Here is a 16,430-nt window from a genome sequence, read left to right as displayed (position 1 = left end):
TAATTGCTAATATACCCATGACGAGGTGCTAGTGGGCACAGACTATGTCTTTAGGCATATGTCTGTCTCATATAGTGTGGCACAGAGTAGGTGCTCAATGAGTCTGTTATGTTGAATTGGAGGTATGCTGGGGTGAAGGAAGGGACTGCAGAATTGTGTAGGGGAAGATACCCCATACTCTCCTGCCTTAGCCACCCTGCATGGTGTGATACTGGTCAAAGCTGCCAACATCTGTCTAAATAATATCTTGCAGTCTCTGCTTCCCCAGCCTAGTTTCCTGGCGGGTCTTTTCTTGTCCCCCAGTTCTCACAGCTGTCTTAGCCTTGGCCAATGTTTGAGATAAGGCAGGATCAAAATATCACTGCCCTGGGTTCAGTTTCCAGGAATGAAGGATCAAGTGAAACCCAGCCCGGTGGGTGAGGGTGAAAACTGAAAGCCCCCAAATAGAACCTACAAGCTCTTTACACAAGCCCTGACTTGCCCAGGGGCCACGTGGGTAGGCCAGCAGCTCAACTTTCTTAGGGATACTTTACAAATATGATCCGTCTCCTCCCTCCCTTCCCTAAGCTCCTAGACTCCTTCTCTTCCTTATCTCCCAACTGCAGATAGGGGTGTTGGACGGTCCAGGCATGTTTCCAAAGGACATAGGGGTACAGAAAAAGCCTACCCAGGGGAACTGGCTCACCAAGGTCATCAGGGTATTAGTGCAGGTCCCTGGCATCTTATACAGCACTTTCTGGATACAGATGGGTGGGTAGACAGACAGCCACAGGACACCTTCCCAGCCATTCTGACTTTGTAGCACCTTAGCAGGATCAACCTAACATGATCCTGAACTCCAATATCTATGCTCCACAAATCTCAACCACCTTGCCATACCAGAGAGTGTTCCACACTTACCCTGTAAATGAATGGATGGATGGATCTTGCTCCAGCAACAGAATTCTTGGACAAGTGTACTGCAGCGTGGGCCAGATATCCCACCAAGCCCCCACTTCTCAGCCCCCAGGCTCCATACCACACACTCAGTAGATGAAATCCATTACAGTCAAAGCTCTGCTCTGACTCATTTCACATGTGCAGCAATAACAGCCAGAACCTATTCTCTTTCCTTTCATACTACTGCCTACTTCCCCACCCCCATGAAGCAGCTATTGGATCACTGCAGTGTCTAGGCGTGGCTACACAAAGAAGTTTCACCCCTGACAGGGAGAGTAGGGGAGGAGTTGGGGAAGGGTGGGTGAATAGTGAAAAAGCCCCACCTTTGGCAGGAACTGGAAACTCCAGGTACTAAAGCAGGGAGAAAGGGAATAGAAGCAGGAGACGTTGTGGAACTGGTTAAGATCTGTGGCTTCTCGGGAGGACTTGAGTCTTTGTGGCAGAGTGTCACTTCTGTACATAAGCCTCACTCATTCAAGTCGTTCCTTTGTCCACTGCATTATGCTTATTTCCTTACTGTCACTGGATTGTAATCTGTAATAATTTAGTTGATAAATTTGCTTGGTTGTTTAATGTCTGTCCTTTCCCTTCCACTAATCGGTAAACATTATGAGCTAACACTCAATAACAACACTTATGCAACACTTGATATCTTCCAGGCACTCTTCTTAATGTTTTACATATATTAACTAATTTAATCCTCATAACTACTCTAGTTTGATTCACAATTTAGAGATAAGAAAACTGAGGCATAGTCTGATTGCCCAATGTCAAATAACTAATATGTGACAGAGCTGGGAAGGAGACTGGTATATAGAAGAAGGAATAAATAAATTAACTAGAGAACCAGGGGTAAAGGACAGAATGGAAGAGGTCAGAAAGACTTTGAATATGTTTAATTTGAGTAGCCACAGAGCCCCACAGGATGAAGAAATGTGAGCTGGCTGCAAGAGGACCCTTTAGCCTGGGGGCACTCTCCCATGGACACATTCTTGCTATCTTTTTTTTTTTTTTTTTAAACACAAGTCCTTTCCAGCTAAGATGGAAACATTCTTCAAGGTCAAACTTAGGAGACTTTCAACAACCCTAGCCTCAAGAGCTCAAGATCTTCCCTTCACCCCTTCCCTATAAACCATGCCTCATTTTTTTGTACTTTGTTTTTTTATTTTTTTTAAATTATTGGAGTATAGTTGATTTACAATGTTGTGTTAGTTTCTGCTGTACAGCAAAGTGAATCAGTTATACATATACATATATCCACTCTTTTTTAGTCTTTTCCTGTGTAGGCCATTACAGAGTACTGAATAGCATTCCCTGTGGAACTCTAATAAGTAGGTCCTTATTAGTTATCTATTTTATATATAATAGTGTATATATGTCAATCTCAATCACCCAATTTATCCCTTCCCCTTCTTACACTCTGATAGCCATAAATTTGTTTTCTACATATGTAATTTTATTTCTGTTTTGTAGATAAATTAGTTTGTTCCCATTTTTAGATTCTACATATAAGTAATATCATATGATATTTGTCTTTCTCTCTCTCTTAGACTTCACTCAGTAGAACCAAGACTCATTTTAAAACTACTGCCTCACTAGTATCATTATTATTCACCTTCCCTCTTGTGCCCAACCTTTCTACTCACAAAACATACCCTTCTTCCCACTGCAAAGTAAAATCTTTTACCACATTGCCTCATCAAATAATAGCCTCATCTCTCTTTCTTTCTCAGCCAAATTTCTGGCTAAAGTAGTCTTCATTCACTGTTTCCATGTCTTCACTTTCCATTAGCTTTCCAATTTATTGTAACCTGGCTTCTAGCCCAATGCTCTTTCCCTGAGGTCACAAATGACCTTTATACTTCCACATTTTAGAGAACATTTTCACTCATTTTCTTATTTATTTATTTTTTTTTCAGTATCAGCCACCCTTTATTTTGGGAAACATTATTTCTTGTGTTGGAAAACATGGTCATCTCCTGGTTTTCCTCTATTTCTCTAACCCTTCTCAGATTATGTCACTGGATATTCTCCAGTGATATAATATTGGCAATGCTGGGACTCTCAAAACACTTTATACATACAATCTCATTTATCCCACAGAACAACTCTTTGAAGTATTATTTTCCTTATTTTATATATGTGGAAACTCAAGATCAGACAAGTTAACTGAATAGCCCAAAGGCACACAGCAAGTACAAGCTTAATCCAGAATTATAACCAGAACCTGACTCTAAGCATGCTACATTGTGCTGTCTTGCTCCAATGAATAAGGACAGGGCACAATAGAATGTCTTTGGAGTCTAAATTGGGATCCCAGAACGGCCACTTAAAATTAAAAAAAAAAAAATTGCATATTGTGTCATTTTAGGCAAGTACTTTAATCTCTCATAAATTCTGTTTCCCTATCTATAAAATATGGAAAGAAACAAGGTCAGAAGATTTGAGAATATTTATAGACTTTCTAATCCAGTTCCAGACACAGGAACTCAATAACTGAGACCTGTTAGAATGAGAGTGATAACTACTATGTCTATAATTATTAATCTTTTCCCTCTACTTTTCTACCTTTTATTATTATTTTAACCTTATTAGTCTACTTTCTTGTCACTAGTTTCTAATTTTATTTGTTTTTTCCTGATTCAATCCTCCTCTAAGAGAATGTAATTTCGACTGAGGCAATTAGTCAAATCCCTGTGTTTTCCCTACACACTACCTTCTTAGGCCTAGGACTGGAAGTTCAGCACACAGTGACGAGAAGGCTGTATAACTCTGACTATTCTACAAATGTATTTGCTAATAATATTACTTTTAAAACAACAGGTAGCATAGTCCTCTAGAATTCTTTACACATGTATTTCCTGTAATTATTATTACTATGGGAAGGTGCCATTATTATTACTATGCCAATTTACTAATTGTAACCTGGAAAAGGAAATGGCAATTCACTCCAGTATCCTTGCCTGGAAAATCCCATGGACAGAGGAGCCTGGCGGGCTATAGTCCATGAGGTCACAAAAGATTCGGATACAACTTGGCAAATAAACAACAACAACACTAATTGGAAACGCCAGAAATGCCAACTCTTGCATGTGTACTATATGCAGGAACTGAGATAGGCAATTTATATGTTATCTGAATAACCCTTCTAGAGCACATCCAAGATCTGGGGATTATTAGCTCTATCTTAAAGATGAAAAAAAATTAAATGGAATATATAAAACATTAAGTGACATCCAAATGAGCACAGAATTGCTAAGCAGAAGTATTGAGATTTGAACCATTTTTACTATACCATGCCACTTCTTACCTACCAACAGCCTTGTGGGGATAGAAAACTGTCACTAGGAATGGAAACAAACAAAAAAAAGATTTAGATACTTCATTCTAAAGCTCTACTTATAGGATAAGGTCCATAGTAACTTGAAGCAGCATTTCTGCAAAATATTACAGTTGTTTATCTCAGTTCAGTTTCAAAATGAATCCACAGCATGATATGCTTGGCACATAAACAAACACATAAGTTGACAATAAATAAATGCATAAATAGGGGAAAGAATAAAGCTATTGTGACCACACTAAGGAATACACAATCATAAATGATTAATAATCATATAAGGGACTTATCTTCTGCTTCTGATAGGTCCATATCATTTCTGTCTTTTATCGAGCCCATCTTTGTATGAAATGTTCCCTTGGTATCTCTAATTTTCTTGAAGAGATCTCTAGTCTTTCCCATTCTGTTGTTTTCCTCTCTTTCTTTGCATGGAACAACAGACTGGTTCCAAATAGGAAAAGGAATATGTCAAGGCTGTATATTGTCACCCTGCTTATTTAAATTATATGCAGAGTACATCATGAGAAACGCTGGGCTGGAAGAAGCACAAGCTGGAATCAAGATTGCCGGGAGAAATATCAATAACCTCAGATATGCAGATGACACCACCCTTATGGCAGAAAGTGAAGAGGAACTAAAAAGCCTCTTGATGAAAATGAAAGAGGAGAGTGAAAAAGTTGGCTTAAAGCTCAACATTCAGAAAACTAAGATCATGGCATTTGGTCCCATCACTACAAGGAAATATATGGGGAAACAGTGGAAACAGTGTCAGACTTTATTTTGCGGGGCTCTAAAATCACTGCAGATGGTGATTGCAGCCATGAAATTAAAAGACGCTTACTCCTTGGAAGGAAAGTTATGACCAACCTAGATAGCAGATTCAAAAGCAGAGACATTACTTTGCCAACAAAGGTCCATCTAGTCAAGGCTATGGTTTTTCCAGTGGTCATGTATGGATGTCAGAGTTGGACTGTGAAGAAGGCTGAGTGCCGAAGAATTGATGCTTTTGAACTGTGGTGTTTGAGAAGACTCTTGAGAGTCCCTTGGACTGCAAGGAGATCCAACCAGTCCATTCTAAAAGAGATCAGTCCTGGGTGTTCTTTGGCAGAACTGATGCTAAAGCTGAAACTCCAATACTTTGGCCACCTCATGCGAAGAGTTGACTCGGTGGAAAAGACCCTGATGCTGGGAGGGACTGGGGCAGGAGAAGGGGACGACAGAGGATGAGATGGCTGGATGGCATCACTGACTCGATGGGCATAACTGTGAGTGAACTCCGGGAGTTGGTGATGGACAGGGAGCCCTAGCGTGCTGCAATTCATGGGGTCACAAAGAGTCAGACAGGACTGAGCGACTGAACTGAACTGAAGGGATTTATCTAGTATCCAGAGAGCAGGTTCTAAAATTCTTATTTTTAGCATTGGTGAGACATCCAGATATGCAGGCATTGCCACACCCCACACCGCACTATGTTTGGTTTGAGAAGCCTCAAGCCTTGATCACTTTCTGCCCATATCTGAAGGGAAAGGCTCTCACAGGGTAGAAGTTTTAGATGAGGTTTGTTTCTTTTTTTATTAATTTATTTATTTTAATTGGAGGTTAATTACTTTACAATATTGTATTGGTTTTGCCATACATCAACATGACTCCACCACAGGTATACACATGTTCCCCATCCCGAACCCCCCTCCCTCCTCCCTTCCCATACTATCCCTCTGGGTCGTCCCAGTGCACCAGTCCCAAGCAACCACTATCATGCATCGAACTTGGACTGGCGATTCATTTCATGTATGATATTATACATGTTTCAATGCCATTCTCCCAAATCATCCCACCCTCTCCCTCTCCCACAGAGTCCAAAAGACTGTTCTATACATCTGTGTCTCTTTTGCTGTCTTGCATACAGGGTTATCATTACCATCTTTCTAAAATTCTATATATATGCATTAGTATACTATATTGGTGTTTTCCTTTCTGGCTTACTTCACTCTGTATAATAGGCTCCAGTTTCATCCACCTCATTAGAACTGATTCAAATGTATTCTTTTTAATGGCTGAGTAATACTCCATTGTGTATATGTACCACAGCTTTCTTATTCATTCATCTGCTGATGGACATCTAGGTTGCTTCCATGTCCTAGCTATCGTAAACAGTGCTGCAATGAACATTGGGGTACACGTGTCTTTCAATTCTGGTTTCCTCAGTGTGTATGCCCAGCAGTGGGATTGCTGGGTCATAAGGCAGTTCTATTTCCAGTTTTTTTAGGAATCTCCACACTGTTCTCCATAGTGGCTGTACTAGTTTGCATTCCCAACAACAGTGTAAGAGGGTTCCCTTTTCTCCACACCCTCTCCAGCATTTATTGCTTGTAGACTTTTGGATTACAGCCGTTCTGACTGGCGTGAAATGGTACCTGGTTGTGGTTTTGATTTTCATTTCTCTAAGAATGAGTGATGTTGAGCATCTTCTCATGTGTTTGTTAGCCATCTGTATGTCTTCTTTGGAGAAATGTCTATTTAGTTCTTTGGCCCATTTTTTTGATTGGGTCGTTTATTTTTCTGGAATTGAGCTGCAGGAGTTGCTTGTATATTTTTGAGATTAGTTGTTTGTCAGTTGCTTCATTTGCTATTATTTTCTCCCATTCTGAAAGCTGTCTTTTCACCTTGCTAATAGTTTCCTTTGTTGTGCAGAAGCTTTTAAGTTTAATTAGGTCCCATTTATTTATTTTTGCTTTTATTTCCAATATTATGGGAGGTGGGTTATAGAGGATCCTGCTGTGATTTATGTCGGAGAGTGTTTTGCCTATGTTCTCCTCTAGGAGTTTTATAGTTTCTGTCTTATGTTTAGATCTTTGTATCTTAAGTGGGCAAAGTGAGGACATATGGGTTGAATGTACAGGCATACAGATTTATACTCAGTATAAAGCATGGTTTTCTAATAATCACAGTGAAGGGTTAAGTCAGTCTCCAGTGCTCCAGATAACAGTATCTCACATTTATCTTCACTAATATAATGTTACCAGCCTGGAACTGAGCAGCTATGGTTATTTTCTTTAGTGTCTGCCTCCTGTCTGGATTTGGAGTGATTCCACCAGAGGAGAGTTTAGACCCAAGATTGCCCTCCATCCAACCACCTCTCAAGACTCTCCCTAGCAGGATCTTGTGAACTTTGGTTGTGTTTGCACTCAGTGAGGTGCAAGTTGGCCTCTTATGAGAAAGCTCAGTGCTAACCAGGCAGGCTGGAGGAGGAAGTGGATGCAAGCTTAGCTATAGAATCTATAGGCAGTGTTACTACTAAGCCTCAGGGAGTAGGTCTCTCCAGAAATATCCCTAGAAACCAGTCAGCACCTAGGAATGAGGTGAAGGCAGTTTGAGGGCCTGGACTTAGAGATAGGTGTAGGGCAAAGAGAAGAAGTTGCCAGAAAAAATAAGGATTATTAACTTCTCCATATTGCTCTTAAGCTACTATCAGGCCCTGTTCTAAGTGTGTCTTAACTAATTTATAACAGCCATATGAAATAGGTACCATGATTACCATCCTTATTTTTCAGATGAGAAAACAAGATATATAGAGGCCAAGGAGCTTGTTCATGGTAATACAGCCAGAAAACAGCAATGGATTCCAGAACTCTCACTCAGGTCTCTGGCAGCAGAATCATTACATGGAAGTTTTTTTTTTGTGTGTGTGTGTTTGTGATCTTTTTTTTAAATGGAAATTCTCTAACCCCAACCCAGATCTAATGTATCAGAAATTTCCAGGGATAGGCCCAGAAATCTGTGTTTTAACAAGCCCTCCAAGGTAATTCTGATGCCCACTCAAGTTTGAACACCACTGTTCTAATGCACTAAGTGAAATAACTTCTCTCCTTCCCAATTAGAAGCTCTTCCCATCTTCCCTGCACAACTATTCTAAATTTCTACAGTTTCCCTAAAGTCCCTACTTTGGCATCTTGTTATCAGTCCAGAAAAATGGACCCCTACCCTTATCATCAAGAAAACAGATGCTATTAGGTATGAATCCCTTCCATCACTTTTCTTTATGCCAGTAAGTTTCTCTCTCCATCCACCCTGGCTTTTCCTCTTGGTGGAGAGGAGAGAGAATAAGCCTATCCTCTCTCTCCTGACCCTATGCACCCTGATGTTTTAACCTCTTTTCCACAGGTACCTTTATTGTTCACCTTTCCTCTTGTGGCCAGTCACTCTACCCACAAACATATTTGAATTCCTCCCATTGGTGGGGGGGAGGGGGGAATCCTTTTCTCTTGACATCTTCATGATTTACTATGCCTCTGGGTTTATTTCAAGAGACTTAAAGATTCTCCAGCAATAACTCCATGCCTACTTTCACTCAACAACTTCCCTCAACTTCCCTTTAATAACCTTTATCTCTCTAATCCCCAGCCCTCCACCTATAGAGAAGCAGTCTCACTAAGCTAAGAGGTTCCCCCACCTGATCCACATAGAAATCAATCTTCAGCCTCAGAACATCATTAGTTATCACGTCACCCCCTGCTGGGGAGGCTCCACACTTAAGAAATGAGAAGATTCCACCCAGTTCCTCTATCACTCCGTTCAGTTCAATTGCTCAGATCAGATCAAATTAGTCGCTCAGTCGTGTCCGACTCTTTGCGATTCCATGAATCGCCACACGCCAGGCCTCCCTGTCCATCACCAACTCCCAGAGTTTACTCAGACTCACGTCCATCGAGTCAGTGATGCCATCCAACCATCTCATCCTCTGTCGTCCCCTTCTCCTCCTGCCCCCAATCCCTCCCAGCCTCAGAGTCTTTTCCAATGAGTCAACTCTTTGCATGAGGTGGCCAAAGTACTGGAGTTTCAGCTTTAGCATCATTCCTTCAAAAGAAATCCCAGGGCTGATCTCCTTCAGAATGGACTGGTTGGATCTCCTTGCAGTCCAAGGGACTCTCAAGAGTCTTCTCAAACACCACAGTTCAAAAGCATCAATTCTTCGGCACTCAGCCTTCTTCACAGTCCAACTCTCACATCCATACATGACCACAGGAAAAACCATAGCCTTGACTAGACGAACCTTTGTTGGCAAAGTAATGTCTCTGCTTTTGAATATGCTATCTAGGTTGGTCATAACTTTCCTTCCAAGGAGTAAGCGTCTTTTAATTTCATGGCTGCAGTCACCATCCGCAGTGATTTTGGAGCCCAGAAAAATAAAGTCTGACACTGTTTCCACTGTTTGCCCATCTATTTCCCATGAAGTTGTGGGACCGGATGCCATGATCTTAGTTTTCTGAATGTTGAGCTTTAAGCCAACTTTTTCACTCTCCACTTTCACTTTCATCAAGAGGCTTTTGAGTTCCTCTTCACTTTCTGCCATAAGGGTGGTGTCATCTGCATATCTGAGGTTATTGATATTTCTCCCCAACTTTTTTCGACCCCATGAACTGCAGCACGCAAGGCCTCCCTGTCCATCATCAACTCCCAGAGTCCACCCAAACCCGTGTCCATTGCATCGGTGATGCCATCCAACCTTATCCTCTGTCATCCCCTTCTCCACCTGCCCTTAATCTTTTCCAGCATCAGGGGCTTTTCAAAGGAGTCAGCTCTCCACATCAGGTGGCCAAAGTATTGGAGTTTCAGCTTCAACATCAGTCCCTCAAATGAACACCAAGGACTGATCTCCTTTAGGATGGAATGGTTGGATCTCCTTGCAGTCCCAAAAACCTATATGACAGCCTCCCACTGCATATGGCATAAAATTTGAGTCTTTTAATGTATAATATTTTTTTGAACTTTGATGAAACTGTTAAGAAATAGTTGGATTTTGTATTTACTTTAAAGTTAAGATTTAGATTATTTTCTATTGAAGTGGGTATGGGCAGTGTGAAAAAAAAAAGTAGGACTTGATGGATTCCTAGGTTCTAGGCTGAACAACTGGATGCATGGTGACAACATTTATTTAGTTGAGAAGACTGGCAGAGAAGCAGTTTTATGGAGGTAGAGAATCATGTATGAGGTTTTGGGCATATTAAATATATATTTTTTCAAAATAGTGATAATTGCAACTGATTATTTTGCCTTTTTAAAATTAATTTTAATGGAATATAGTTGATATGCAATGTTGGATTAGTTTCTGCTGTACAGCAAAGTGAATTAGCTATGTATTTACATATATCCACTATTTTAAAAATTCTTTTCCCATATAGGATATTACAGAGTATTGAGTAGAGTTCCCTGTACTATTCAGTAGGTTCTTATTAGTTATCTACTATATATATAGCAGTGTACATATGTCAATCACAATTTCCCAGTTTATCTCTCCCTCCCCGCCAACCTCATTAAACCCTGGTAACCATAAGTTCATTTCTAAATCTGTAACCCTATTTTGATTTTGTAGATAAGTTAATTTGTTCCCTTTGTTTAGATTCCACATATAAGCAATATCATGTGATATTTTTCTGTCTGAACATGTCACTCAGTATGACAATCTCTAGGTCCACCCATGTAACTATAAACAATGTTATTTCATTCTTTTTATCACTGATATTACAACATTTTCTTTTATCCATTCCTCTGTTGATGTACATTTAGATTGCTTTCATGTCCTGGATATTGTAAATAGTGCTGCAATGAACTTTCAGGTGCATATTTATTTTTCAATTATGGTTTTATCCAGATAAATGCCCAGGAGTGGGATTACCATAGAATATAGTAGTTATATTTTTAATTTTTTTAAGGTACCTCCATCAGTTCACTTCAGTCGCTCAGTCGTATCCGACTCTTTGGGACCCCATGAATTGCAGCATGCCAGGCCTCCCTGTCCATCACCAACTCCTGGAGTTCACTCAAACTCACGTCAATCTAGTCAGTGATGCCATCCAGCCATTTCATCCTGTGTCGTCCCCTTCTCCTCCTGCCCCCAATCCCTCCCAGCATAAGGGTCTTTTCCAATGAATCAACTCTTCACATGAGGTGGCCAAAGTACTGGAGTTTCAGCTTTAGCATCATTCCTTCCAAAGAAATCCCAGGGCTGATCTCCTTCAGAATGGACTGGTTGGATCTCCATGCAGGCCAAGGGACTCTCAAGAGTCTTCTCCAACACCACAGTTCAAAAGCATCAATTCTTCGGCGCTCAGCCTTCTTCACAGTCCAACTCTCACATCCAAACATGACCACTGGGAAAACCATAGCCTTGACTAGATGGACCTTTGTTGGCAAAGTAATGTCTCTGCTTTTGAATATTCTATCTAGGTTGGTCATAACTTTTCTTCCAAGGAGTAAGCGTCTTTTAATTTCATGGCTGCAATCCCCATCTGCAGTGATTTTGGAGCTCCCCAAAATAAAGTCTGACACTGTTTCCACTGTTTCCCCATCTATTTCCTTGAAGTGATGGGGCCAGATGCCATGATCTTAGTTTTCTGAATGTTGAGCTTTAAGCCAACTTTTTCACTCTCCACTTTCACTTTCTTCAAGAGGCTTTTTAGTTCCCCTTCACTCTCTGCCATAAGGGTGGTGTCATCTGCATATGTGAGGTTATTGATATTTCTCCCAGCAATTTGATTCCAGCTTGTGCTTCTTCCAGCCCAGCGTTTCTCATGATGTACTCTGCATATAAGTTAAATAAGGAGGGTGACAATATACAGCCTTGACGTCTTCCTTTTCCTATATGGAACCAGTCTGTTGTTCCATGTCCAGTTCTAACTGTTGCTTCCTGACCTGCACATAGGTTTCTCAAGAGGCAGGTCAGGTGGTCTGGTATTCCCATCTCTTTCAGAATTTTCCACAATTTATTGTGATCCACACAGTCAAAGGTTTTGGCATAGTCAATAAAGCAGACAGAGATGCTTTTTCTGGAACTGTCTTGCTTTTTTGATGATCCAGCGAATGTTGGCACTTTGATCTCTGGTTCCTCTGCGTTTTCTGAAACCAGCTTGAACATCTGTTCACGGTTCACATATTGCTGAAGCCTGGCTTGGAGAATTTTAATCATTACTTTACTAGCGTGTGAGATGAGTGCAATTGTGTGGTAGTTTGAGCATTCTTTTGCATTGCCTTTCTTTGGGATTGGAATGAAAACTGACCTTTTCCAATCCTGTGGCCACTGCTGTGTTTTCCAAATTTGCTGGCATATTGAGTGCAGCACTTTCACAGCATCATCTTTCAGGATTTGAAAGTGCTCAACTGGAGTTCCATCACCTACACTAGCTTTGTTCATAGTGATTCTTCCTAAGACCCACTTGACTTCACATTCCAAGATATCTGAATCTAGGTGAATGATAACACCATCATGGTTATCTGGGTCATTAAGATCTTTTTTACATAGTTCTTCCATGTATTCTTGCCACCTCTTCTTAATATCTTCAGCTTCTGTTAGGTCCATACAGTTTCCTTCATTTATTGTGCCCATCTTTGCATGAAATATTCCCTTGGTATCTCTAATTTTTTTGAAGAGATCTCTAGTCTTTCCCATTTTTTGTTTTCCTCTATTTCTTTGTATTGATAACTTAGGAAGGCTTTCTTATCTCTCCTTGCTATTCTTTGGGACTTCACATTTAAATGGGTATATCTTTCTTTTTCTCTTTGCCTTTAGCTTCTCTTCTTTTCTCAGCTATTTATAATGCCTCCTCAGGCAACTATATTGGCTTTTTGCATTTCTTTTTCTTGGGGATGGTTTTGATAACAGACTCCTGTACAATGTGATGAACCTCTGTACATAGTTCTTTAGGCACTCTGTCTAGAATTCTAGTCCCTAGAATCTATTTGTCACTTGCATTGTATAATCATAAGGGCTTTGATTTAGGTTATACCTGAATGGTCAAGTGGTTTTCCCTACTTTCATAAATTTAAGTCTGATTTTGGCAATAAGGAGTTCAAGAACTGAGCCACAGTCAGCTCCTAGTCTTGTTTTTCTGTCTGTATAGAGTTTCTCCATCTTTACCTGCAAAGAATATAATCAATCTGATTTTGGTATTGGCTATCTGGTGATGTCCATGAGTAGAGTCATCTCTTGTGTTGTTGGAAGAGAGTGTTTGCAATGACAAGTGCGTTCTCTTGGCAAAACTCAGTTAGCCTTTTCCCTGCTTCATTTTGTACTCCAAGGCCAAACTTGCCTGTTACTCCAGGTATCTCTTGACTTTCTACCTTTGCATTCCAGTCACCTATGATGAAAACGATTTTTTTTTTTTTTGGGGGGGGGGGTGTTAGTTCTAGAAGTTCTTGTAGGTGGTCATAGAATTATTTGACTTCAGCTTCTTGAGCATTTGCATTTCAGGCATAGATTTGAAAAATTACTGTGATATGGAATGGTTTGCCTTTGAAACAAACAGAGATCATTCTGTCGTTTTAAACATTGCACACAAGTACTGCATTTCAAAGTGTTTTGTTTACTATGAGGGCTACTCCATTTATTCTAAGGGATTCCTTCCAACAGTAGTAGATATTATGGTCATCTGAGTTAAATTTGTTCATTCCAGTGCATTTTAGTTCACTGAGTCCTAAAATGTCGATGTTCACTCTTGCCATCTACTGTTTGACCACTTCCAATTTACCTTGATTTATGGACTTAACATTCCAGGTTTCTATGCAGTATTGTTCTCTACAGACTTTACTTCCATCACAAGTCAAATCCACAAATGGGTGTTGTTTTGCTTTGGCTCAGGCTCTTCATTCTTTCTGGAGCTATTTCTCCACTCTTCTCCTGTAGTATATTGGGCAACTACTGACCTGGAGAGTTCATCTTTCAGTTACATACCTTTTTGCCTTTTCATACTGTTCAGGGGGTTCTCAAGGCAAGAATACAGGAGTGGTTTGCCATTTCCTTCTCCAGCAAAACAAAAATACTCCAGAAGAAATCAATAGAAGAATATCTGAGGCAGAAGAAAGGATCAGTGAGATGGAAGGTAAAATGGTAGCAATTACTGCTAAGGAGCAGAATAAAGTAAAAAGAATTAAAGGAACTGAGGATAGCATCAGAGATCTCTGGGACGATATTAAATGCACCAACATTTGACTTATCAGGGTCCCAGAAAAAGAAGGGAAAAATAAAGTGTATGAGAAAATTTTTGAAGGTATTATAGTTGAAAATTTCCCCAAAATGGGAAAGGAAATAGTCAGTCAGGTCCAAGAGGCACAAAGAGTCAGATACAGGATAAATAAAAAGAGAAACACATAAAAATCAAACTAACAAAGATTAAACACAAAGAAAGAATATTAAAAGCAGCAAGGGAAAAGCAACAAGTAACATACAAGGGAAACACATTATGTTTAACAACTGATCTTTCTGCAGAAACTCTGCCGGGCAGAAGGGAATGGCAGGATATATTTCAAGTACTGAAAGGAAAGAATCTGCTACCAAGATTACTCTATCTGACATGGATCTCTTACAATACTGATGGAGAAATCAAAAGCTTTACAGACAAACAAAAATTAAGAGAATTTAGTACTATCAAAGCAGCTTTATAACAAACTCTAATGGGACTTACATAGTCAGGAAACACTAGTGAAGAAAAAGATCTACAAAAACCAACCCCAAACTATTAAGAAAATGGCAATAGGGATATATACATCGATAATTACTTTATTTTTTTTTTTTTTTGCACTTTTACTAACATCTGCATATTGTCAGTATTTTTATTTTAGCCATTGTACTAGTTATGGATTTAAAGTGAATTATAATTCCTAAAATATATACATGGAAGCCTTAATGTCCAAGCTGCCTGTTTTTTTTTATGTTTAATTTAATTTAATTTAATTTAATTTTTTTTTTTTGTGGTGGCACTATTTATTTCATATCTAATTTCACATCATGGTAGCTAACATTATTTGGGTGAAACTCTCTGGTACATATTATAATGATGAGTGATGAGCTGAGTTGTACAAACTCTCTGACTACCCTTCATGATGAAAAAAGGCAATAGACCCCAAGAAGGACTTCATTAAGTGTGTTTCTGGTCCAATAATCAGTTTCAGGACATACTGCTTCATCACCATCATCGAAGAGAAACTGACTGACCTCACAGATTCTAATCATGCTGAGTCACTTCAGTCATATCTAACTCTTTTTTTTTTTCCTTGTTAATTTTCTGTTTAGTTGATCTATCCATAGGTGTGAGTGGGGTATTAAAGTCTCCCACTATTATTGTGTTGTTGTTAATTTCTGCTTTCATACTTGTTAGCATTTGTCTTACATACTGCGGTGCTCCCATGTTGGGTGGATATATATTTATAATTGTTATATCTTCTTCTTGGATTGATCCTTTGATCATTATGTAGTGACCTTCTTTGTCTCTTTTCACAGCCTTTGTTTTAAAGTGTAATTTATCTGATACCAGTATTGTGACTCCTGCTTTCTTTTGGTCCCTATTTGCATGGAAAATCTTTTTTCAGCCCTTCACTTTCAGTCTGTATATGTCCCCTGTTTTGAGGTGGGTCTCTTGTAGACAACATATGTAGGGGTCTTGTTTTTGTATCCATTCAGCCAGTCTTTGTCTTTTGGTTGGGGCATTCAACCCATTTACGTTTAAGGTAATTACTGATAAGTATGATCCCGTTGCCATTTACTTTATTGTTTGGGGTTCGAGTTTATACACCATTTTTGTGTTTCCTGTCTAGAGAATATCCTTTAGTATTTGTTGGAGAGCTGGTTTGGTGGTGCAGAATTCTCTCAGCTTTTGCTTGTCTGAAAAGCTTTTGATTTCTCCTTCATACTTGAATGAGATCCTTGCTGGGTACAATAATCTGGGCTGTAGGTTATTTTCTTTCATCACTTTAAGTATGTCTTGCCATTCCCTCCTGGCTTGAAGAGTTTCTATTGAAAGATCAGCTGTTATCCTTATGGGAATTCCCTTGTGTGTTATTTGTTGTTTTTCCCTTGCTGCTTTTAATATTTGTTCTTTGTGTTTGATCTTTGTTAATTTGATTAATATGTGTCTTTGGGTGTTTCTCCTTGGGTTTATCCTGTTTGGGACTCTCTGGGTTTCTTGGACTTGGGTGATTATTTCCTTCCCCATTTTAGGGAAGTTTTCAACTATTATCTCCTCAAGTATTTTCTCATGGTCTTTCTTTTTGTCTTCTTCTTCTGGAACCCCTATGATTCGAATGTTGTAGCGTTTAATATTGTCCTGGAGGTCTCTGAAATTGTCCTCATTTCTTTTCATTCGTTTTTCTTTTATCCTCTCTGATT

The 16,430-nt window shown here is 39.5% G+C and overlaps 1 protein-coding gene across 4 annotated transcripts in view; it reads right to left on the bottom strand.

Moving 5' to 3' along the window:
* Positions 1–16,430, bottom strand: part of EDA2R (ectodysplasin A2 receptor) — a 127,848-nt gene that overhangs the window by 100,008 nt on the left and 11,410 nt on the right. For 2 of the 4 annotated variants that reach the window (XM_070785234.1, XM_070785236.1), the window contains exon 1: positions 901–1,710. The exons of 1 other annotated variant lie outside the window; for it this stretch is intronic. The gene's annotated coding sequence lies outside the window, so the exon portion shown is untranslated. Of the gene's footprint in view, positions 1–900; positions 1,711–16,430 lie in introns of those variants that run through there. One more of the 4 variants, XM_070785233.1, reaches the window with a different exon arrangement.

This window comes from Bos indicus, chromosome X (assembly GCF_029378745.1).
Source record: "Bos indicus isolate NIAB-ARS_2022 breed Sahiwal x Tharparkar chromosome X, NIAB-ARS_B.indTharparkar_mat_pri_1.0, whole genome shotgun sequence".
Classification (NCBI taxonomy): Eukaryota; Metazoa; Chordata; class Mammalia; order Artiodactyla; family Bovidae; genus Bos; species Bos indicus.
This window is presented reverse-complemented; position numbering and strand designations above follow the sequence as displayed.